This window comes from Scylla paramamosain, chromosome 8, assembly GCF_035594125.1.
Source record: "Scylla paramamosain isolate STU-SP2022 chromosome 8, ASM3559412v1, whole genome shotgun sequence".
NCBI classification, from domain to species: Eukaryota; Metazoa; Arthropoda; class Malacostraca; order Decapoda; family Portunidae; genus Scylla; species Scylla paramamosain.
Window position 1 is genome coordinate 12,315,800 of NC_087158.1, and position 25,000 is coordinate 12,340,799.

Sequence of the window (25,000 nt, forward strand, 5' to 3'; positions counted from 1 at the left end):
GAATAAAGGAGGAGGAGGAGGTGTGGGACGAGGAAGAGTGAGAGAGAGAGGGAGAGGGGAGGAAGAAGGGGTGAGGGAGAGGGCTATTGTCTGGAAGATTTAATGCTGCTGGAAGATGTATACCACGACACGGGGCAGTGTGTTTAGTGGTGATGGTGGTGGTGGTGGTGGTGGTGGTGGCGCTGGTGGTGCGCGAGAGAAACGTGAGGTGGAAAAAGGTAAGGTAAGGTTTGTGGAGCTGATTTCTGTGTTATCTATTGTGCCATAATGCTGGGGAAGAAGAGGAGGAGGAGGAGGAGGAGGAGGAGGAGGAGGAGGAGGAGGAGGAGGAGGAGGAGGAGGAGGATAGAGGCTGAAGTAAAAGTAAAAAAAGAAAATATGAAAACGAAAGAGAAATGGATAAGCATAAATGAATAATATAAAAACATGGTGACAAAGAAGGAAAGAAAAAAAAAGCGAAAAAAATACAACTAAAACTACTACTACTATTACTAATACTACTACTAATACTACTACTAATACTACTAACAATAATGATAACAACAACAACAACAACAACAACACCAATAATAATAACGCTACAGTACCACCACCACCACCACCACCACCTTGCATCAATCCCTCCCTCCACACCTTGACCACCAGCAGGTAAACACTCCCACGCACATCCCTTTCCTGGCCTCTCCCCTCACCGTCCCATTATGCGGCGCTCACACCTGTCACCCACTTAAGAGCCAAGATTAAAATGGCAGGAAAATTTTTAAAATCCCTCGTTTAGCTGGCACTTGGCAAGGGGGAGAGAGAGAGAGAGAGAGAGAGAGAGAGAGAGAGAGAGAGAGAGAGAGAGAGAGAGAGAGAGAGAGAGAGAGAGAGAGAGAGAGAGAGAGAGAGAGAGAGAGAGAGAGAGAGAGAGAGAGAGAGAGAGAGAGAGAGAGAGAGAGAGAGAGAGAGAGAGAGAGAGAGAGATTCTTTATCACTTTATCCATTTTCGAGTCCTTTCTTTCATCTATTACGTTCAAATTCACACACAAACCTCAAAAAAAAAATAAATAAATAAATCACTTACCTAAAAAACACGAAAGCGAGTTTTTCTCTTATCTATCTCCTTAATATTCACACACAAACCTAAAAAAATAAATAAATAAATAATAATCAACGAAAAATCAAGACAAAGCACGTAAACAATAAAAAAAAAAACACACGGAAGGTAACCACAAACACTCACAAGAAGCAACAATGGAGGTGGAAAGTAAATGAATTTTTTAGGCTGCACGAAACCAAAAAAAAAACAAAAAACAAATCACTAATACACTAACCCCCCCCCTTAAAAAAAAAAAAAAAAAAAAACACGTAAACAATTAAGAACAAACGAAAAAGTAACCCCAGACAGACCCCAAAGGACGAGAAATTAAATAGAAACTAGCTACACTTCTTAGTCAAGCCATCATTCTCTCACTACAGATTCACTTGTCACCTAAGCTACGTATAGGAAAAATCAGTGAGAGAAGCCACCATGGAAGAGAAGCAAGAAGGTGGCGTGCAGGGGAGCGGATGATGATGTTAGGTCCACAACGCCCAACGACTGGAAGGGGAAGAAAAACATCCCAAAATAGCTTGTTTTCTGTTTTTTTTTTTTTTTTTTTCGTCTTCCTCCTTTTCCGGATGATGTAAAGGCCGCGGGGACAGTGTGGTTCGCCTCGCCTGTTGTAGATGTTTTGTTTCTGTGACGTGGTAGCTTTGTCTCTCGGCGGGTATTATGAAAAAAGCTTGTCATATTCGTCTCGTCCTTTACTTCTCAGGAGGTAGAAGCTTTGGTGGAAGGAGTCACAGGCATCCATTGCTATTTTTTTTTCTTTTACAGCTAAATCTTGTATGATTCAGTGGACACAAACACACGTATTCTTAAACGTTTCCGCTTTCTCATCAGGGTTATCTTCAAAAGGACACATTGATGATCAGCCGTGTTCATGTGGCTGTTTTTCCTATTGCCGATGTAGGATCCTTATCAAACTATCACCAAAAAATATCTTTGGAAAACCGAGTAACCTTCACTAGAGCCAGCTAAACTGTCACCGGAATGATGACTACCTTTTTTTTTAATTGTTTTCCCCCTAACCACTCTCCATAATACAAAAATTTTATGTCCTACGGAGTTTAGTTATAAGATAACATTTGCGCCATAAAATCATATCCACTACTGAGTAATGTATGACAGTGCTCTTCAACCTTTTTACGTCCATGTAGCCTTCTGAGAGTTTTTGAGTTTCATGAACCCTCGCCCCTTGAACAATTAATTACAAACGAATTACGTGAAAATCTTACATTTTTTCTCCACTTATCCTCCCTATGCAGATATTTGTCTAATCCTCTAAAGTTTCCCATTAATTAGGCACTTACCACTGGATTAATGCTTCTATCCAGTCATATACCAACACGCACATATTCACGGGCAGGACACATGCTACGTACTGAGGAGCAAAGGTGCCTCGCCTTGTTTCATTGATCAACTGAGTCTTGCACACTTCCAAGCCAACACCATTTTTCACTTGCCATCGACGATTTTATATTCAGATCAAAATTTAAATGATGATTGAGAACTCTCGGCCAAAATTTGTCGAGGGCCGTGACGGCCTTGGGCGCCGCACGGGGGAAGAAGGTGGCTGTCGGGTCCGGCCTGGGGCCCAAGGCAGAGGCCTGGCAGCAGGTCCTTCTTTTCCTTTGCGGCCTCAAGCTTAACAATAGTCGTCCACTTGCAGCACCTCGCACTAGGCAAGGGGTCGACATAAGCAAGAGATCAAAGTCTACCGTCCACCAGATGGTGCACGGAGGGGAGTCCTTAAGGGGAGATAAGGGCTCCTTCTATAGAGTCTGGTGGATACGGATCCCTTGCTTGTGATGACACCGGGCTGAACAGCTCGCTATAAACGAGGGCACGCTGTGCACCATGCACCAGGCACTGACAGTACGAAGCGTCCTTTAGGGGAGAAAAGGGCTCACTTCATGACAGTGTTTGGGGAGTGGTGTGTGGTGGGTCATTGCTCATGGCGACCCGTGTGAAGCGCTGTAAGGTTGCATCGTCACTGCCCTCGCATCCACGGAACTGGGATGGATCCTTGGAGGAGAAAATGTTCGTCCTGGTACCTATGTGGATAAGAAGACCTTAATATCGTTTCGCTATCTGACATTGTTATCGTCGCCAAGCGCATCGTTATCGTGGAAACTCGCATCGCATCGTTATCGTGGAAACTGAAATCGCATCGCATCATTATCGTGGAAACTCGCATCGCATCGTTATCGTAGAAACTAAAATCGCATCGCATCGCCATCGTGGAAACTCACATCGCATCGTTATCGTAGATACTAAAATCGCATCGCATCGCCATCGTGGAAATTCGCATCGTATCGTTATCATGGAAACTCGCATCGCATCGTTATCGTGGAAATTCGCATCGCATCGTTATCGTGGAAACTCGCATCGCATCGCTATCGTGCAGACTCACATCGCATCGTTATCGTGCAGACTCACATCGCATCGTTATCGTGGAAACTCGCATCGCATCGCTATCGTGCAGACTCACATCGCATCGTTATCGTGCAGACTCACATCGCATCGTTATCGTGGAAACTCGCATCGCATCGCTATCGTGCAGACTCACATCGCATCGTTATCGTGCAGACTCACATCGCATCGTTATCGTGGAAACTCGCATCGCATCGCTATCGTGCAGACTCACGTCGCATCGTTATCGTGCAGACTCACATCGCATCGTTATCGTGGAAACTCGCATCGCATCGCCATCGTGGAAATTCGCATCGTATCGTTATCGTGGAAACTCGCATCAGATCGTTATCGTGGAAACTCACATCGCATCGTTATCGTGGAATCTCGCATCGCATCGTTATCGTGGAAACTCGCATCGCATCGCTATGGCTCATCGTAATCATCATTCTCTTCGCTGTCGTAATATCAAATTCGTTATCGTTAAATTACTTCTCATTAATTCGGTTTATATATACATAATTCTCTCTCTCTCTCTCTCTCTCTCTCTCTCTCTCTCTCTCTCTCTCTCTCTCTCTCTCTCTCTCTCTCTCTCTCTCTCTCTCTCTCTCTCTCTCTCTCTCTCTCTCTCTCTATATATATATATATATATATATATATATATATATATATATGTGTGTGTGTGTGTGTGTGTGTGTGTGTGTGTGTGTGTGTGTGTGTGATAATAAATCGAGCAGCACAAATCTCTTATGATGAAAGTCCAACAGGGTTGATACCTTCTACTGCGCATAATTTCAGTCCATTCTTTTCCACATCGATGTAAAATGGTGTTAAAGCTTCTTAAACTTCCATATGTCGCGTGAAAGACGCACTGAGAGAATTTTAAATAGCGTTTTTATGTAATTGAAACGAGATTCATAATGCAAGTATTGTCTCTGCCTCTGTGTATGGTTGCTTCTTTGTTTCATAACTGTTCATACGTTTTGTACTCAATTTATGTTTATTGTTCAGACTGACTTAAGGTCTCCTCTCCTGAATGAAACTCTAATAAGAAGACTCCTCTGTCGTTTATTTTACCAATCCCTTCATTCTCTAGACATCTTTTCCCACGTCTATTTTGGGTCACTATTTTTGACAGTCACCATACGTCTATCCCTTCTTAAATCTATCTCTTCGCCTGTCCGTTCGTAAGTCCATCTCTCTCTCTCTCTCTCTCTCTCTCTCTCTCTCTCTCTCTCTCTCTCTCTCTCTCTCTCTCTCTCTCTCTCTCTCCCCATTCCTATTCTATTTATTTTTTTTTGAGCTTCACATGTTTTCTTGAGTAAAAAGTCTATGTACTAAAAATTAATAAATAGATAAACAGATAAATAAACTGAAAAATCCATTGTTAGTCAAGAGGGAAGAGTCAGTCAGGTAAACAAAAGAATTACTACCATTTATACCCTCTCTTTTACGATGGAGCGAAGGAGAGAGAGAGAGAGAGAGAGAGAGAGAGAGAGAGAGAGAGAGAGAGAGAGAGAGAGAGAGAGAGAGAGAGAGAGAGAGAGAGAGAGAGAGAGAGAGAGAGAGAGAGAGAGAGAGAGAGAGAGAGAGAGAGAGAGAGAGAGAGAGAGAGAGAGAGAGAGAGAGAGAGAGAGAGAGAGAGAGAGAGAGAGAGAGAGAGAGAGAGAGAGAGAGAGAGAGAGAGAGAGAGAGAGAGAGAGAGAGAGAGAGAGAGAGAGAGAGAGAGAGAGAGAGAGAGAGAGAGAGAGAGAGAGAGAGAGAGAGAGAGAGAGAGAGAGAGAGAGAGAGAGAGAGAGAGAGAGAGAGAGAGAGAGAGAGAGAGAGAGAGAGAGAGAGAGAGAGAGAGAGAGAGAGAGAGAGAGAGAGAGCGTTAATATACCAACCTGAAGGAATGAGGGAGAACGGTGAAGGGAGGAGAGCTGAGGGAGAAAACGGTGGAAGGGAGAAGTGGAGGGGAGGACGATGGAAGAAAGGAACGGTAGAGGGAATACGGTGGAGGTGAGGAGCGGTGGAGGGGAGTGGGAAGGCGTGCAAGGGGGAAGAAGGGCAGGAGGCTCTCACAAGACACCCGGAAGTCCCAGGTGCGAGAGATTAATTAAAGGTACAGGGATTAGGTTGCTCCGCCGCCGCCATAAGGGTGTGTGGGGGAAGGTACGTAAGGGAAATGTGGCGATGATCGAAATGTTTTGTTTCTTTATTCACTGTGACGGAAATAATCAGTGGAGAGAAATGTTTGATTCTCTCTCTCTCTCTCTCTCTCTCTCTCTCTCTCTCTCTCTCTCTCTCTCTCTCTCTCTCTCTCTCTCTCTCTCTCTCTCTCTCTCTCTCTCGTGTAGAGTATATTTATTCATTTATTTATTTATCTGTATCTACGTATCAGTATGTATACTTATCTATCCATCTATCCATCCATTCATCTATTCATTTATCTATCTGTCTGTCCATCCACTTATCAGTTTATCTATCACTCCAACAAGACAATGACCTACAGCGATATAAAAAAAAACAGAAAAATGAAAAATACGAGCAAAAGATTCTTGCTACATTATGAAAGAAGCAAAAGTTGAGAGAGAAGTTGTGTCTAGTCGAGTTGCCTGCGTTGTCTTCCTTCCTTCCTGCCGTCCCCGTGAAGGAGCCCCAGGTATCAAATATTCATAACGCTAAGTCGATAATACCCAGAATATTATACAATGCAAATCTATAAATACCTTCACATGAGCCTCCTACGAAGTGCTTCCATCCACACGTCTCGCTAGCCTTGGTCTCGGCGCGTCAATACGAAAAATAAAAATGACTTCTGCCATGAGAAATAGCAGCCATTATTATCTTTATCATCAGCTTTGTCATGTCAAGTTTAATAAGTCAGATTGAAAAAAAGAAAAAAAGGGACATTAGAAGGAACTTGATTTCAGATAGAGTGGTAAATTAATGGAATAGACTCGGTAATTCAGTTGTTAGTGCTGAGTCATTAGGGACGTTCGTAACATTGGGCGAGGATGATTGGTGGAAATACTCGTAGCTGGGTATGTTTCGTACAGAGAATAGCCACGTGTAGACATGATGGTTTTTTGCAACTTCCTTTATTTTCTTTTATGTTATTTCTCTCTCTCTCTCTCTCTCTCTCTCTCTCTCTCTCTCTCTCTCTCTCTCTCTCTCTCTCTCTCTCTCTCTCTCTCTCTCTCTCTCTCTCTCTCTCTCTCTCTCTCTCTCTCTCTCTCTCTCTCTCTCTCTCTCTCTCGTGTGTGTGTGTGTGTGTGTGTGTGTGTGTGTGTGTGTGTGTGTGTGTGTGTGTGTGTGTGTGTGTGTGTGTGTGTGTGTGTGTGTGTGTGTGTGTGTGTGTGTGTGTGTGTGTGTGTGTGTGTGTGTGTGTGTGTGTGTGTGTGTGTGTGTGTGTGTGTGTGTGTGTGTGTGTGTGTGTGTGTGTGTGTGTGTGTGTGTGTGTGTGTGTGTGTGTGTGTGTGTGTGTGTGTGTGTGTGTGTGTGTGTGTGTGTGTGTGTGTGTGTGTGTGTGTGTGTGTGTGTGTGTGTGTGTGTGTGTGTGTGTGTGTTAGCCAATGTTTTTCATTCCGCTGAAAGAAATGTTTTATTTATGTAACAGGAGATACATTAAGACAAAAAACCCATCTATCTATAAGCTGAAGGACTAAAGCTGAAGGTGAAAAAGGTGGTCTTATATCGTCTATTCTTTATCTTGTCATTAGATCTTAGGCAACTCTACTTTGTTCAGAATCTATTTAGCTGCTGGAAGTAAGAGTAATGGAGGCTCTTTTATTGGTTAGAGTTAAAGATGAGGTGAACAAGGACGCATCAGTTTTGTTTGTTTGTTCGCAAGAAAGGAAAGGAAAGAAGGATGGAAGGAAAAATATAAATAAAAAAATAAAGAAAAGAAAGAAAATAAGGAAGAAAAGAATAAAGGAAATAATGAAGGAAATAAAAAGAGAAAATACAAGGAAATGAAGAAGAAAAAAAGGAAGCAGGTAAGTCAGTAGAATAAAGGAAGAAGAAAGGAAAGAAATAAGGAAGAAAGGAAGAATGTAAGTAAATAGAACGAGTTAACGGTGAAGCGTAACTATGATCACCACCACCACCCACCATCACTACCGCCATCCAGCCATCACGCTCCCGTCACCTGCACTCGTCAGGCGGCGGGCGTTACAACTAAGGCTATTACAACAAAGAACATTACAGCAAGCCGCCGCCTCGCCTGGAAAAGGTAAAGCAAGGCAAATACCTTGTTCACCTTTGACCTCACCTGATCTGACCTCACCTGACCCGTGTATTGAGTGCTGACCTTTTTCATCCCACGCTAAGTTGTGGTAGGTTATGATAGGTGAAGGTCACACGCACACACAAACACACACACACACACACACACACACACACACACACACACACACACACACACACACACACACACACACACACGTTAGATTAGACTAGATTTTATTGACCACAAAAAAAAACACATAACAAGACATAATGGGTACAAATTAGGTTATGGTCCGCATAAAGTAATAAGAGTAACATTTATGATAATGAATGATTCAGAAAAACAGAATATATATATGCAACAAAACACACTACCAAAAAAAATAAAATAAAATACGAACATGCTAACATCAAATACTCTACAAAAAACGGCAAGACTACGACATATATATAAAACCATGACTCACAAAAATAACAACACCGAGTATTCTAAAACCACAAAGACACAAACAAACAAAGTAGATTTCATAGTATTCGTAAAAGCAAAAGGAAGTACGTAGCAGTGGTCTTCTCTCCTTTATCGTTTTCCAATACGGAGGAAAAACATTTGAACGCGACACCGGGAAAAGTGAAGCGAAAAATCACTGACAGGTAAAGAGAAAGCGACAGGTGAGCAGTGAGAGAGGAAACACGTTAACAAAGGTAAATACAAGTAAGGCTTGCTGAACACTGAGACACAGATATTATGGGAAAATGTGGTGATATTCTCTCCGTAGTAGTAGGTAGTAGTAGTAGTAGTAGTAGTAGTAGTAGTAGTAGTAGTAGTAGTAGTAGTAGTAGTAGTAGTAGTAGTAGTAGTAGTAGTAGTAGTACCTTCACAGATGAAAATAAAAAAAATAGTGAAAGAAAATGAGCAGCTAGAGCGAGAACGAGAACGAGAGCGAGAGAGAGAGAGAGAGAGAGAGAGAGAGAGAGAGAGAGAGAGAGAGAGAGAGAGAGAGAGAGAGAGAGAGAGAGAGAGAGAGAGAGAGAGAGAGAGAGAGAGAGAAATGGCGGGGAGAGTAATGAGAACACCATTAGTAATCTGTTAATACATCTGAATATAATCTATTTTTTAATTGCGCTCCTCATTGCTAATACGCAATTAGCACTAAGCCCAATATTTCACAAGGCCCCGCCCAGTGCACGGAGGGGAGTGCCTGGGAGGGAGAGGATAGGGAGGATGGGGAGATGAGAGAGGAGAATAGGAGAGAGGGATGGGAGAGAGGTTGGTGGATGAGGTAGAGTGGAGGACGATGGGAGAATGGGTGAGGGGAAAGGGGGTGGAAGAAAGGAGGATGGGATAGGGGAGAAGGATGATAGGATAGAAGGGGATGGAAGAAAGGAGAATGAGAGGAGAGAGGAAATGATTATGGGAGGGTGAAAATGAAGATGAGAGAGAGGGAAGAAAGGGTAAGACGATGGGAGAAGGAATCAGAATAGGAGGGGGAGGGAGGAAAGCGAAAATGAAGGGGAGATGCATTTCATTTCTACCTGTAATTATAAAAGAAGTTATGAAATGCGAGAAAAAAAAAGAAAACATTAAAATAGGAAACCAGAATGTGCTGCAAAGAATGAATTCGTTGCTACAAATGAAAGAGAGAGTGTTACATCCTCCTCCTCCTCCTCTTCCTCCTCCTCCTCCTCCTTCTCCTCCTCCTCCTCCTTCTCCTCCTCCTCCTCCTCCGCCTCCGCCTCCGCCTCCGCCTCCTTCTCCTTTTGGCTTTGAATTGTACTACAAGTAACATTTCACTTCCCTCGCTTTCTCTTTCTTACAAGTTCATAACCTTTCTCTCTCTCTCTCTCTCTCTCTCTCTCTCTCTCTCTCTCTCTCTCTCTCTCTCTCTCTCTCTCTCTCTCTCTCTCTCTCTCTCTCTCTCTCTCTCTCTTAACCACACACATCCAAACGTAAAGTATGTTTCACGAATATAATCATTAAAACAAAAAAAACAAAAATAAACAAATAAATAAATATCAAATAAAAAATAAATAAAAGTAACACCAAGCGGAACATAAACAAGAGAACGAATCACAAACCAAACCAAAAACATCAAGACCAATCGAAAAAGAAAATGAACGGAACGGAAGGATATACACGACTTTCCTAAATAAGAATATAAAAAAGAGCATAAACTTTTAAACTCAATGCGGGAGACAAGAAGGGGCGGTGTTAGCGGGGCCAGCGGGATGCGACATATGGGTTCCTGCTACATGGTTTTCCACTACGCCAGCCATGAGTGACCTTGAAGGAGAGGAGAAAATACCGCCATGGGTTCCTTTGGGTTCCTTGAGTTCCTTCAGGCCACGTCCTTTCAGTGCCATGAGGGAAAGGATATGAAGGGGATGTGGCCGCTCTTTCCTACATCCTTTTCATCCTCTTTGTCCTCTATCTCCTCTTCATTCCCCATCTTCCTCCCTATTAACATGTTTTCTTACCTTGCTTCGGTCCTTTCTTCTCCTTGATGGCTGCTTTTAGGATCCCTCTTCTTCTTCTTCTTCTTCTTCTTCTTCTTCTTCTTCTTCTTCTTCTTCTTCTTCTTCTTCTTCTTCTTCTTCTTCTTCTTCTTCTTCTTCTTCTTCTTCTTTCTTCTTCTTCTTCTTCTTCTTCTTCTTCTTCTTCTTCTTCTTCTTCTTCTTCTTCTTCTTCTTCTTCTTCTTCTTCTTCTTCTTCTTCTTCTTCTTCTTCTTCTTCTTCTTCTTCTTCCTCCTCGTTTTTTTACTCTACGTTGTTGTTGTTATTGCTGCTGCTGCTGTTGTTGTTGTTGTTGTTGTTGTAGCTGTAGTTGTGCTGTTGCTTCTTTCTCATCTTTTCTTTCTCTATTTTATCGTTCAACCACACGTAGTTTACCATAAGCAGCATGTAATTTCAAGACTCGTTACAAACCACTTTTTTTTTTTTTGGTATCTCTTCTTCCTTCTTTTCCTTTTTTTTCTCATCATTACCCTCCTCCTCCTCCTAGCGGGTACATTATCTCACGGTCTGATGGTCACTCGTTGGCTCCCCCGCTGCGGCGCCATTTAACAAGAGAAGTAGCGCCCTCGTCTAACAATAACAAGACAGCTTAATCCCAGCTGCTCATTCCGATGAATAGCCAATTTCACTTTCTCCTCCTTTTCCCTTCCTCTCTATGTCCTCTCCGATGTTCCTCTTCTCGTTCTCTTCCTCCCCTCTTTACATATTCTCATTTTCCCCTCTGAACATTCCTCTTCGGCCTCTACGTCACCTCCCCTTTTCTCTTCTCTTTACCTCACCACTTTGTTTCAATACCGCCGCCTTCCCCTCCTCCTCTTTCTCGTGTAAGTTAGTTTAGTTTATTACAAGTAGCCTCGTGAAGGTCAAAAGGTCTCCTGCTCTTTACTCTTCCTTTAAGTTCCAGTAGCGTGTGCTTGAGGAGAAACAGATGGCGGTGGCGTGGTGCTGACAGACTGGGGATCAAAAGACATTCTCGTAGATGCAGGAGGAGTAATGTTCAGCACGTACAACAAGCAAGGGATGGAAAAGAAAAGTCACGTGCTTTACTTTAAGGTGAAAATCCAATGCATCTTTCGATTGAGGTGTTTTAGGAAATGTACAGTAGTTGTTTTAAGTTTAAAAGTCTAGTAAATTAGAAATGTACTACCGGTCGTTTTTAATGTGGACAGATATCAAAACTGAGGAATGTACAGTGACTTTCCTTATTTACAGGCGTCAAGTGTACGATATTTTCCGCGTAAAAAATGCATTGTGACAAATATCACAGAAATTTACGATACTTTGCAATAAAAGACGCTCTATGGCAAGACCATCAGGTGTCGTCAAAATTATGAAAGACTACTCTTGTACATTTTTTTTTTTTTCAGCATAAAATAAAAGTTATCATGGTATTGTATATATCTTAGCGAGACAAATTTATGTACTCCCTGTGGCACACCTGGTGAGTGTTGTAGTTGTAGTCCGAATTAATGTTTTCACTCTCAGGCCCGCCAAGACAAGACGTACCTGGGAAAGACAGAAAAAGAAAAATTACTCACACACAAAAACTAATGGATTTGGTGTGGGATGAAATTAGTGTGTACTTGGCAGCAACCTCATGAAAATTGATGCTATCACCAACAAACACGAAGACTTAATGCTTTTTTTTTTTCTTAAGGGAGAGCTACAGAGTGACAGACAGGAGTTAGACACAGGAAACAAAAGTAAGAGGCAAACAGGCAGAGGAAAAAAATAAAATACAATAAAACAAAAAAAAACACGTAAAAATAAAAAAAATAACAAACCAAATAGGAATAGAAACAAAAACATATAAGAACAATATAAAAACAAGAAAAAAGCATGAATTAAACATAAGGAACATTAATAAAGAACCAACATATCAAGTGAATAAAACAACACTTCTTACAACTACACGGCTACAAGAATAAAGATCAAATTTACAATGGTGATAGTTGTAGCAGTGATGGAAATGGTCGTGAAAACGAAGGTTACAATGGTTACAATGATGGCGATGGTGGTGGTGGCGGAGATGGTTTAGGTATACAGGAGGCAAATTAAGCCTTGCCTCTTCATCGTGTAAGTGCAGGTGGTGTAATCCGGAAAGGCGGGCGCTGGGGGTAATGAAGCGGGGCGGCAAGGTTTCCAGGGGTGGGGAGGGAGGGAGGGTGTGTGTGTGTGGAGGCGTCGGGAGATACACAAGGTTGTTAGCGAGAGCGAGAGAGAGAGAGAGAGAGAGAGAGAGAGAGAGAGAGAGAGAGAGAGAGAGAGAGAGAGAGAGAGAGAGAGAGAGAGAGAGAGAGAGAGAGAGAGAGAGAGTTTGTTTTAGCTGAACGGCCACAAGGCGAGGTGATGGAGGACAACAATGAGTTTTAATTCCTTCACAAAAAAGAAAAAAAAAGAGTAAAACGGCTTTTCATTTCGTTATTGAGAGGAGGAGGAGGAGGAGGAGGAGGAGGAGGAGGAGGAGGAGGAGGAGGAGGAGGAGGAGGGAGAGGAGGAGGAGAACGAGAAGGAAGAGGACAAGGAGGAAAAAACAAGAGGGCAGATACAGCTGAGCCATATGAGAAGTTAGACAAATGAAGAACATTAGAACACAAAGGAAGCTGCAAGAAGCCATCAGACTTACACGTGGCAATAGCTGTACGAAACATGCCTACCTATTTCCACAACGACGTAAGTGGGAGAGGTGGAGGAGGAGGAGGAGGAGGAGGAACAGGAGGTGAACAAAAACAGTGACCAGGAGGAAGAAGGTGGATGCCGCGGCGAGAAGATAAAAGTTACAAAGATGAAGGGAACGCGTGAACAATGAGCGTGGAGGAAGAGGAGTTAATTTTCGGGAGGTGAAAAAAGTGGTACAACTCGTGTCGGTAATGGATCGGCGTGGATAGATGAACGCTAATCCATTTCTAGTAACCCATAAAGTTGGTGTGACGGCAATTAATGGAACCCCACTCCCCCCATCTCTCCCTCTCCTGCTCCTCGCTTCCCGCTTACTCTTCCCCGTCTCTTCTCCCCTTACTCTTTCTCCTCTCTTCCCTTTTAACTAACTGAGATTTTTCACGCTGGACAGACTCACTCACTCACTCACTCACTCACTCACACACACACACACACACACACACACACACACACACACACACACACACACACACACACACACACACACACACACACACACACACACAAGGAGAAAGAAAACTTATCGCTACTCATAATTACAATCTGTTAACTTCTAAACGACGCTATTTGAGTCAAGTTCGCTTGCACACACTTCTATTAACGAACTCCTCAGGACACTTTAACGTACAATTTATCACGGGGGGTCGATAAACTTTTGCTATTCATTCTCTCTTCATAATCAATCTCTCATGACGACTCCTATTTTTCATTCATCTACTCGTTTTCTGTTTTTTACTCGCTATTTATCTATTTTTTTTTTCTCTCTCAACGATACTTTTCCCTACTAAGTCTGACCCTCATGCCTTTCACTCACTTTTCATTTATTTCTTGGTTTTTACTCACTTTCTTTTTTTTTTATATCTTTGTCTACCCGCCAGTCTGACCTGCATCCAGTCGCCACTATGTACAGTCCAATTGAAAGTTACAGCGGCTATTACCCCTCAGAGGACACTTCTTCCCCTCTTTGGCGAGTTAAACCTTCACCACAAGTCTCCCTCCCCGCCTGCACTCCACACGCGCCTCTGTCATCAAACACAATGGACAACAACAACAACAGTCTCGCCGCCAAATTGCTTACACACGTTAGTCTTCCTGTCCACTTATGTCCACAATTGGTTGACAAACGCTTTTAGAGTTACAGGTTTGTTTTTAAAGGCCTTTTTTTCTTTTTTTCCATGCTTCTTTACTTTGTTTTGGTTCCTTTTCCTTATGAGTTTTCCTACTTTATTTTCCTGCCTTTCTTTCATGGTTACTTTATTTTCCTCTTTTTTTTAGAGATTTCTTCCTTTTATTTTTCTTTTTTTCTTTTTCTTGTTTGTTTCGTTTATTACTCTATTTCTATCAGGCACTCTTCCTTTAATTTCCGTTTTTTTTCAGTTTTCTTTCTTTCTTTCCTTTTCTTCGAGTGTGCTTCATTTATTTTTTCAACTTTTTTTATCGTGTACCCTTTCTTTCATTTTATTTTTTTTTAGCCTTTCCTACTTTCCCTTCTTCCTACCCTTTCTTCCTTCGGTCTTCCTTCCGTTACGTTCCTTCCTTTCTTTCCCTTTATTTTTTTCGAATAACCTTAACTTCATATCCATCTCTTCCAGTGTTTCTTCCCTTTCCCCCATTTTTTTTTCCTTCAAGTCCCGCCCTTTTTTACAATCGTCCCTCCTTTCCTTCCATCCATGTGTTTTCCTTTCATTCCTTTCTTTCACCGCTACAAAAGGACTTTACTCCCACCGTTTATCATTTCCCGAGTCCTCCTTCTATTCTATTCCGGACACGCCAGTACCTGCGCTGCTGTACACACGCAGAGGGAGACCCGTACACTTCCCAGGCCTTTGGAAGTTACATGATCAAGTCCCAAGTTTTCTCGTAGGGCACCAGAGGGCGTCGTAAGAAAGCGGATATGACCTGGCCACATTTTCTTTTACAAGTTGAGGCATCGCAAGGGACGGCTGGGAGAGGTGGGGGAGGTGGAGGGTTTCCTCTTCTTCTTTCCCTTTTTTGCGATGCGGAAATAAACAAACGCCCGTGACCTCCTTTTCGCGGGTCTAGGTAGAAGTGGAGGCTCTTAATTAGCTGACAGCAGGAGGAAATGAGAAGGTCGAGGTAATGAGAGACTCGTAAAATGACACTAGGAGGTGGTCAGGTAAGGACTAGATTGTTAGTAATGGAAAAGGACGATTGTTTTATCTATAGCAATATGACATCTTCTGCATCGAGTGTTTGAGGTAGGATATAATTTATGATGTTGTTTTCCAGCTGTATATCTTACAGTACTATAAATAAAATCTCTTGAAGCATAGGATTTTATTTATAGCATTGCCAAAAAAAAAAGTTTCCCACGATATTAACTATCCTTTCATCATATATTTAACCTCCCCTGCAAATAGAATAGAAGGAAGCAAAGTAGCATCACAAAACGCATTTCATTCTTGGAGGAAGAAACAAAGTTTGCTTCTTTTTTTTCATACCATTGAATAGAAAAAAAAAGCTATATTTATTGCTCTCACTTGTAAAGAGCACCAAATTTCCTTTACATGCTTGGCACTAAGACACACAAATGGTAATAGAGACACAGGGTAACATCCCACTCCCCCCACACAAAAAAAAACAAAAAAAAAAACATAATTCTCAGGAAGAGGCAAAGTTTTGAGGCTTTTTTTTTTTTCCCCAGTTACTGAAAAAAAGGAGAAGTTATATTTATTGCTCTCAGTCGTAAAGAAGAACGTACGAGTTTCCCTCCAGAAGGCAGCAGCAGCTTAACGAGGCTCACGCGAGGCCCTTCCATCACGGGACTCAGAATTCATGGCGGGGCACGGAGGCTGGTGGCGCGGCGCTACTGCTGACCTTCGGGGGGAAAACACTTCGCCTTGAAAACCGAACGAAAAGTTATCTAAACCAGAACACGAATTAATCTAGTACACACTACACACACACACACACACACACACACACACACACACACACACACACACACACACACACACACACTTCAACTTGAAAACCAAAGGAATATTCGTCTAAACCAAAACAAGAATTAATCCGACACACCCATCCACCACTATACACACACACACACACACACACACACACACACACTAATATACATAGCTTCCCCTACACGCACACACACACACACACAAACCACACACACATAGACGCTCAGCAAATATGAAAAGGCCAGGGATTCACCGGCGAGCGTCTCATAAGGCAGTCAAATATTTCATCCACACGCCAGCTCATTCCCCTCCCTCTCTCAATCTTTCCTTCCCTTCCATCCCTTATCCTTCCTTCCCTCCTTCCTTCGCTTTCCGCACGTGTCCTAGGGAGGCTTCTGACCGCCTGACCTTTTGCAGCCTGCGGTGTTCGGGTGCCTGAGTGAAAAATGCGCGGGAGGAGAGAGCGACGGGAAGACGAAGTATCGCCAGGAGACCCCAGATTCTTTTGGTATTCAATTCTTCATACGAACAAAAAACGACGCAGCGATTACAATATTTCTAAGGCGAAGAAAGAAATGTCCATCTAAGAAACCTCTCGAAGTTCTCTTTTTCACTTCGAACTCTTGTATAGGTCTCAAATATTAATGAGATGATATTGAAGGGAAGGGGGGGGAGAGAGAGAGAGAGAGAGAGAGGAGAGATGAGAGAGAGAGAGAGAGAGAGAGATGAGGAGAGAGAGAGAGAGAGAGAGAGAGAGAGAGGAGAAAGGTGAGCGGGTCTCGGTTCTTAAGTCTGGAGCCGCTGTACTGTACACACACCATTTGGATGCCGCTGTGTGTCTGCCACCGCTGCGCTTTCGTCCCGCCCTGTTGACCTACTCTGATTACGTTGACTCGTTGTGTTTACCTTGGGAAGTGGGTAAGCCAGGTAACACCGAAAGAGAACAGTGCAAGGACAACTTTACTCCTTTCGCCGCCTCCACCACCGCCGCAGCCACCTTCCCGGGACTCCATTAAGCCTGAAGGGGAGCCTCTCACGCCCCTACGTACTCATCTCCTCCTCCTACGGCGGGAAAACACTGTCTCCCCCTCTATGGGCACTTGTGGTAATGACTCGTAAGCTTAGAGGGAAGGGATAATCATTTTTTAATGGAATACTTATAAGCCTGAGCCACGCAGCGTTAAGTGAAGTTTTTTTTTCTTGCGAGTTAAGCCATTGATCCGCCTTCGCACAGGGTTAGGACATACACACATACACACTCACGTACGTACATTAAGGTCTTCGCTGTGTGGGTATTGATTGACTGTCTACCTGTCTAGCCGAGTGAGTGACTTTGTGGTACAGAAAGAACAGGATGAAGTGTATCAGATTAAGATGAAAAGTATGAAATGAACTGATTGACTGATTGATTCGTTGATGGATTGATTGATTGGCTGTTTGGTTGATTGGCTAGTGATTGATTAGTTGTTTGATCAGTCGCTTACTATTAACGCACCACAAGAACGAAGTCATGTAGCGAATAAAATGTTTCCTCGGAGACATAATAAAAGAAAAAAAGTTTCCTAATACTTCTGGAGCGAGGCAGGGCTGATGGACATGCCACCTGTGGACACTTTACTTCACATTGACAACGCTGGAAAGGTAAAGTAAAAGAAAATGACACGATGTAAACAAGGAATCATGAAATTTTTAAAACGTGGAATGCTGAGGATGAATGAATTGTCGTTTTCGTTCTATTATTTTGCACCAAACAAATAAAAACATTATTTTTTCTCTCTACTTTTTTTTCTTTATAATTGTTATGCAAATAAGTTAAAGTGGGATATTTTCTTCTATCTCTTTACTGGAAATGTATAAAGTAGAGATTTCAGATTGAGTGGAATGCTGGAGATGTATAAATAGCCGCTTTTTCCTGTTACTGAAGAGAAAACAAGAAAAAAAACATCCTATTTATTTATTTATTTTTTATCTTGGAAATAGAGTAAATATTTTTTCTTTCTATCATAGTACGAATGTATAAAAATGGAAGCTTTTCTCCCAATCTCTCTCTCTCTCTCTCTCTCTCTCTCTCTCTCTCTCTCTCTCTCTCTCTCTCTCTCTCTCTCTCTCTCTCTCTCTCTCTCTCTCTCTCTTTCCTCACGAGGTAAAAATTGCTGAAAAAAAACCTCTGCGGCCCGAGCTTGCCACATTTCATTATCTCAGGTCACAGGGCCATTAATCTCCGCTAATTCTAACACACACGTGAAACAGAATGCTAGCCAAGTCACTAACTAACTATCTTACTTTTTTTCTTCTTTTTTTACCTTCAGGAGACAAAACTTTTACCGCACAAAACGGTAATGCAACGTATAAATATGAGGCGAGCGACGCGACAAAATATCCTCCTGGTGGCAGCCGCGAGCAACCCCACAACTCTATTATAATAACTGATAGGATGCGGAGTTTTATGCTGGTCTGATCGCCGCCATTACTCCCGCCATTGAAGCTCTAACAACGAAGCTTTATCACTTGCATTCACGGGAAATTGCCTGACAAGTTAAAGCAGCAACATAACTCCCTGAAATAAGTCACTAGAAAGAGGGAGAAAACCGAGCGGAAAATCCAAGTGGAAGCGAAGAAAAGAAGGGCAAGGAGGCGAGGAAAGGATAATCTTTCTGCTACGAAGGAGGAGGAGGAGGAGAGGGAAAAAATCCTTCCTGAAGACGTGAGAAAATAGAACAAAGTATTCAAAGTAAAATAATGAAAGCTTGCGAAAAAGACACGAGACTGTAATAACAATAATAAAAAAAATCAGATATGATACAGTAGAGAATAAAAAAAAAGTGATAATCTACTAAATTAAATACTGAAATGAGAGAAAAAGACAAACAGCCATAATTGCAAAATGAAAGTGTTCAGATATAAAATGCAAAAGAATAACAGCAATAAACTAACAATTGTATAGCGTTGCGCTGAAAAGATAGAGAGAAAACGACTTTACTAATAGCTTGTTATCTTCAACTTACATTATCACTTTCCCGAACCCGATACACGGAACGGAAACACAAAGGAACACAAAAGAAACCGTTCAAACTCGCTGCTCCTTACCAAACTGCACGTAAGACAGCCAAATGAACCAAAACATTATGACTCAGTTACGAATTTTTTTACAATTTATCTTCTGGGAGCTGCTTCTTGATCTAAACTTCATTTTAGTCCCCTTGGATAGACAATTCTTTAATTTTTGTTCATTCTTTTGGCTTTAGTATTCGGGGACTGGCATCTTCATTAGGCCTTTTTTCCTGCCATTTTGTGCCACCTTAACCAGAGCCCCTCTTACATCACAAAAAGACTTGACACGTAACCAAATCCTTCTTCACGATCACAAAACAGACAGCTGCTTCACCACATTTTTATTACTCTCTTGTTCTCATCCCCGTCACGACCACGTCAGTCCCCGTCACGACCACAAAATGCACACCCCCAGGCAATCCTCAGCAGGTACACAGCGCTCTTCAACCTTCACCCTTACAGCAACCAGACGAACTCCAGCCCTATCTGCCGAGTAACCACAACTGCTGTGTCCACAACTCTCTGTGCCTTTGCTGTGTTGCGGCCTAAGTTTCCAAATGGCGCTGTGTGTGTCTGTCTGTGTGTCTGAACCCTTGGAGAGAACCTAACACGCGTGGAATGTGAGCCGCCTGGGAGGTCTGTCTGTGTCTCCCTGGCTCTCTGGCTCTCTGGCTCCTTGGCTCCCTGGTTGGCTGGCGAGCGAGGAAACTCAGGGAAGGAGTTGTGAGCAGGAAGATGTGTTATACGAGTTGACATCCTCGTTATGGCTGCTTAGTGGTGGGGAAGAGTTACTCCGCTGGTGAGGAATGAAGGAGGCTGCGGTGTTGCGGGAGAGAGACGAGATCACAGGGGAATGTGTTTGGTTAAAAGGAACTTGATAACATGATGATATGGATGTACGTACTGGTCTGGTGGCGATGTGGAGGTGATGATGTGTATAGCGTGTATGTGACAGAATGAATTAGTGGTGAGGTAGTGTATGATGTCGATGTACAGTGGCTCCTACAACTATCTTTTAAAAATAAGAGCTCAACATTCTGACACAACGGATGATATTATTTGACACGCTTGGTGATTACGGTGGCAACAGTTGGCAGCCCTGAACACTACGGATGTTTGCCGTATATTATGACCTGGGAAATAGATCGGCAAACAACATTACGTTAAGCCACGCATACCAACCTTAAAGACGCGACACGTGATCAGGCGGCAGGCTTCATATTGTTCATTAAGCCACAGTTTGCATCACACTTTAAGGAGAGTTTTGGGAGCTTCTGTGCGTCTGATGGCGGCGTGAAGGTGATGTCTAAAGATATTACTAATGTATTCAGTCACACAGTTGAGCAGCCCATGATGTGTATGGCGTGTATCAGACAGAATGAGTTAGTGATGAGGTAGTGTATGATATGGAAGGACGTACTGAAGGTGATGGTCTGATGACGGTGTGGTGATGTCGAGAGATGTTGCTGGGTATATTTTTGGTCATGAGGCCCAAGAATCCATGATGACTCGATATTTTATTACTGGAACATAATTTAGATAGATTTTTATTCTGTTTATCTAATTACTATAATACTATAATACTATAGCGCTTGCTGCCTGAAGATATGGTACTGAATTACATATATATCTGAATATATGGCAAGTATGGGACAAAACAAGTAATGAGTGACGTGGCAAGGCAGAAAGAAACGATCTGAAAGTACGTTTGTGTGTGTCCTGCTTTTGATAGTTTGATGCTACGAAGGTACGAAAAGTAATGTGATGGAGGAGGTACTGGTAAATGGAGGAGGAAATTAGGGTACTTTAGGAAATGGCAGCGATCATCGGTAACAGTCAAACCGAAAAAAAAAAACGGAAAAGAAAAGAAACCAAAATTACATCAGGGAATAGAGAAGCGAACGCAACGCAATGGAAAGACGAGATGTTAACAAAAAGGAGATGACGTAAAAAGACAGATTTCTTCACAAAACCAAATATAAAAAGCATTTCACGAACCGAGTAATTGCAGATCACTTCAAATTACATGGATACGTATTGCAGCTCCATACCTTTTTTTCTTTTTTTTTTTTACTCTCTATTCGCTGGCTATTCGAGTTAAGTGCTTCAGATACAATGCATTTGCTAAGAGATTGGCGATACATTGAGCGGTGGAGCATTTATCAGACCAATCACAGGGACGCCAGTTGAGGAGATGCCTTTGTAAAGAGGAAAGAAGAAAGAGGTGATTGGATTCAAGATGAGATGCCCTATATGTAATGATGAAATCGGATATGAAGAATGAAAGCAGGAGGAGGAGGAGGAGGAGGAAGAGGAGGAGGAGAAAAGAAAAAGAAAAGGAAAGAAAGGAAAAGAAAAAAGAAAAAAAAGAAAAAGAACAGAAAAGAAAGGAAAAGAAAAGGAAAAAGACAAATAACATAAACAAATATGAGGCAACAAAGACTGAGAATAAGAAAACAAGGAGGAGACAGAAACTGGAGGAGAAAATAGAAAACGAGAGAAGTGGAGAGAAGAGGAGAAATTAGGTGAGAGGCTAGGAGACAACAAAGGCAAGAGAATAAGGAGGAAACAAGAATAGACAAAAGAGGAAGCGAAGAGAGGAGAAAAGAGAAGAGAAAACGAGAAGGTCGCAGAAGGAGGAGGAAGAGGAAGAATAGAAGGCCAGTCATTAGAGAGGGAAGAGGAGGAGGAAAAGAAAGAGGAGAATAAGGAAATAAGATACAATAGACAAGAGAAGCGAAGAGAGGCGAGTAGAGAAGACGACAGGAGAGAAGATGGCGGCAGAATGATGAAGAGGAGGAATAGAAGACCAGTCGCTAGAGGAGGAGGAGGAGGAGGAGGAGGAGGAGGAGGAGGAGGAGGAGGAGGAGGAGATGGGTCGTGTCAGGAATGTGATCTACTGTATACTGACACGAAGGAAAATTGCAGTGTGGACACCAAAGAAATTGTGAATGACTTTTGAAAACGACCGGACCTTGTGCTGATGTGTGTGTGTGTGTGTGTGTGTGTGTGTGTGTGTGTGTGTGTGTGTGTGTGTGTGTGTGTAAGACAAGTGGGCGGAGTGGTGTCAGGTGAAGCAGACGATTAATTCAGTTACAAATACGAGAAGAATGTTAATTTTTTTAAATTTTGTTTTCAATAACCGAGTCATTTACAAAACAAAACTGATATACCGCACATACACACACACACACACACACACACACACACACACACACACACACACACACACACACACACACACACACAGGTGATAAAGACCAAATTCCCACGTCATTACCTGTAAAAGAAGACTTAAGATTTATGGGTTCGCATCTTGGAAGCATTCATCACAGTCACTCAGGCGAGGAGGAACTGTGGACGCCAGACTCCTTGTTATTTATTTCCTTCTGTTTTTTTTTCTACTTTTCAGATCCTGGCTCAATCTTTTCTTACGTTTTCTTTTCTACTCATGGCAAGACACCTCTTTTTATTCGGAAATTTTTTTTATAGTATCCTTTCTTCAGGACTTTTTCCTACAATGATATCAAATTTACGTAACTTTTCTTTTTACAATAGTTTTTTCCACCAATAACAGCCTTTCCCTGACCGTCCTTTCTTTTCCTTGCATTTATTTTCGTTAGTATCTTTTTCCTGAGGCACTCTTTTCCTATAGCAACAGCAAGTTTATTTCAATACTTTCCTATTCACTCATCCAGTATTTCCTTCCACCAATAACAACTTTCCTTGACCATCTCTTCCTAACCGACGGGAATCTTTCCATGTCCACCTTTCCTTTTTTTTTTTTTTGTTCGCTGGCAAGACTCTTACTCCATTATTCATCGTAGCAGAGTGAGGTGTCATACATTTTTTCTTCTTTTTTGGGCGAATAATGTCTGGTCTCCACCTCCTCCTCATCCTTCTTCTTTCCCTTGCTTCTCCAATTCATCTTCCTCTTCATCCCTTGCCCGCAGAGAGTCACTTCATTATACCTAGTGGTCTAGTCTTTAGGGAACAATATCTCTTCTTCTTCCTCCTCCTCCTCCTTCTCCTCTTCCTCCCCCTTCTTCACCACCTCCTCCTTCACTTCCTCCTTGCCTTCTTTTCCGGCTTTTCTGTCATCCTCGTCCAACTCAAATATGACCCTTAATACAACGCTATCAGGTGCGTCGTGTTCCTCCCGCCCAGACCACCTTGAGTACTATCTGTTGGTGCTCCTTATCGGCCCCGGCAGGTGTGGCTTATTGGCGTCGATGATCCGCCCTTCTGTCACACTGCTGGCCTGAGGGAAGGGGATAGAAAACGCTGCCTGACATAGAGCGTATGGTAGTGTGTGTGTGTGTGTGTGTGTGTGTGTGTGTGTGTGTGTGTGTGTGTGTGTGTGTGTGTGTGTGTGTGTGTGTGTGTGTGTGTGTGTGTGTGTGTGTGTGTGTGTGTGTGTGTTCATGTAGTTCTGACTCTTCACAAACTTGTAAACTTAGTATATACAAACAGATTCATGCACACGTGTTCAGAGAGAGAGAGAGAGAGAGAGAGAGAGAGAGAGAGAGAGAGAGAGAGAGAGAGAGAGAGAGAGAGAGAGAGAGAGAGAGAGAGAATAAACAAATGTCATAACTCAAACGTATATAAGAATCCACTAAATGAAACCTGCGGACGCAAAAGCACCACCACCACCACCACCACCACCACCACCACAAACACCCAAACACGGACCCAATTACCACACCTGCAAGCACACACGTTTAATTAGACCACAAGTGCAAAGAATCACGTTTACCCAGCGAATGAGTGCCAACGTTTCTCGTAAATAGAAAACGAGAAAGGGCGCGTCACAGAAAACGATTATCTCTCCACGAACGAGAACGCAGATCCGGATTCGTTTCGGATTCATGAGTTAACTTTCTTCTTTCGTTCTTAAACTTCCCTTTTTCTATCTTCCTTTTTCTCTTATTTCTTCTTTATTCTCTTACTTCTCTTCTGTTACTTCTTCCCCTTGTTTCCTTCCTCCTCTTCTCTTACTCCTTCCATTCCCATCTCTTCCTTTTCTTACTTTTACTTTCCCTCTTCTTTTTCCTCTTATTCCTAACTTTTTGTCTTCCTCCTCTTCTCTTATCCCTTCCTTTTCCATATTCTCCTCCTCTTACTACTTTCCCTTTTCTCTTCCTCCTTTCCCTTGTTCTTTCTTTTTCTCTTCCTCCTCTTCTCTAATTCCTTCTCATCTTCCTCCTCCTCTTATTCCCTTTCTTTTCTCTTTCTCCTCCTTTCTTATTCCTTAACTTTCCATCTTGCTCCTCCTCCTCCTTCTCTTGATACTTTTCTTTTTCTCTTCCTCCTCTTATGGTTTCCCTTTTCTTTTCCTTCTCGTCCTTTTCCTTCTTTTTCTTCTCCATCTTATTGTCTTATCTCTTCTGTTCTCCTCTTCCTCTTCCTCTTCCTCTTATTCCTTCCCTTTTCTCCTCCTCCTTTTCTTTCATAATGGTGTAATTCTTGTTTTTTTTTTTGTTTCCTCTATTTCATTTATCCCCAAATCCGTAACTTCCTTTCCTCTTTGTCTTGATTCCCTACTTCATCTTCCTCCTCTTGGTGTACTTCCTTTTCCCCCTCCTCCTCCTCCTCCTCTTCCTCCTCCTCCTCCTCCTCTTCTTCCTCCTAAAGACAAGATTTCTCCTCCAGTTACTACCCTTCTCCACTTCACTACACACTTCAAGCGTAAAAAGTCGTCTGGGGTGAACCCCCTTACTCTCTCTCTCTCTCTCTTTCTCTCTCTCTCTCTCTCTCTCTCTCTCTCTCTCTCTCTCTCTCTCTCTCTCTCTCTCTCTCTCTCTCTCTCTCTCTCTCTCTCTCTCTCTCTCTCTCTCTCTCTCTCTCCCCACCCTATACTAGCCTAGGTTTCTCCTCCTTCAGACATGCACTCCATCACCACCACCTCCTTCAGGCACGCACCTCCTCCTCCTCCTCCTCCTCCTCCTCCTCCTCCTCCTCCTCTCACCACTACTTCAAGATCCTCAAAGCAGAACTTGTCGAGGCCACCCAGTACCTTATTATCTACACTACAAGATTCAGGAAGGTACTGGCTGATACATTTGAAATAACATTAGCGTTTTCTTCCGAATGGTAAGTTTACGTGAGGTTAAGTTT

The 25,000-nt window shown here is 42.6% G+C and overlaps 1 long non-coding RNA gene across 1 annotated transcript in view; it reads right to left on the reverse strand.

Annotated features, from left to right (window-relative positions):
• Nucleotides 1-10,297: 10,297 nt before the first annotated feature.
• Nucleotides 10,298-25,000, reverse strand: part of LOC135102585 (uncharacterized) — a 119,038-nt gene continuing 104,335 nt past the window's right edge. The window contains exon 3 of the long non-coding RNA XR_010269689.1: nucleotides 10,298-11,729. This is a non-coding gene — a long non-coding RNA (uncharacterized LOC135102585). The remainder of the gene's footprint in view (nucleotides 11,730-25,000) is intronic.